The following is a 599-nucleotide window of genomic DNA, read 5'->3' as shown; positions in this document are numbered from 1 at the left end:
TTTATTTTATTTTATTTTATTTTATTTTATTTTATTTTATTTTATTTTATTTTATTTTATTTGTTTGTTTAATTTGGTTGTTTGTGTTTTTAGTTTATTCATTTATTTTTTTTTGTTGGTTCCTCTTTGTTTTATTTTGTTGCTTGTCTTTCTTTTTTTGTTTTTTTCTGTTTATTTTATTTGTGTTTTATTTATTTTCGTTTGTTTATTTGTTTTCTATTTTTATTTATTTTTGTTTATTTATTTCTTTTGTTTGTTTTTGTTTACTTTTTTTCTTTTTATTTGTTTATTTATTTATTTAACTTCATTTCTATGATTTGTTTATTTTATATAAATAAACAAATATATAAACAGGCAAATACATAAACAAATAAAATAATAAATATTTATAGATTTATATATTTATTTACACAATAATATACTTATATATTTATATACTTATATATTTATATATTTATATATCTATATATTTATATATTTATATATTTATTTATTTATTTATTTATTTAATTTTTTATATATTGCCCTGTGGGGTGTATGTACACCTCGTCTACTTCAGGTTATCCCTGCAGAAGGCGCAACAGCAAAACAAATGCAGT

Source organism: Eimeria mitis, genomic scaffold (genome assembly GCF_000499745.2).
Source record: "Eimeria mitis Houghton genomic scaffold, Emh_scaff4409, whole genome shotgun sequence".
Lineage (NCBI taxonomy): Eukaryota > Apicomplexa > Conoidasida > Eucoccidiorida > Eimeriidae > Eimeria > Eimeria mitis.
This window is presented reverse-complemented; position numbering follows the sequence as displayed.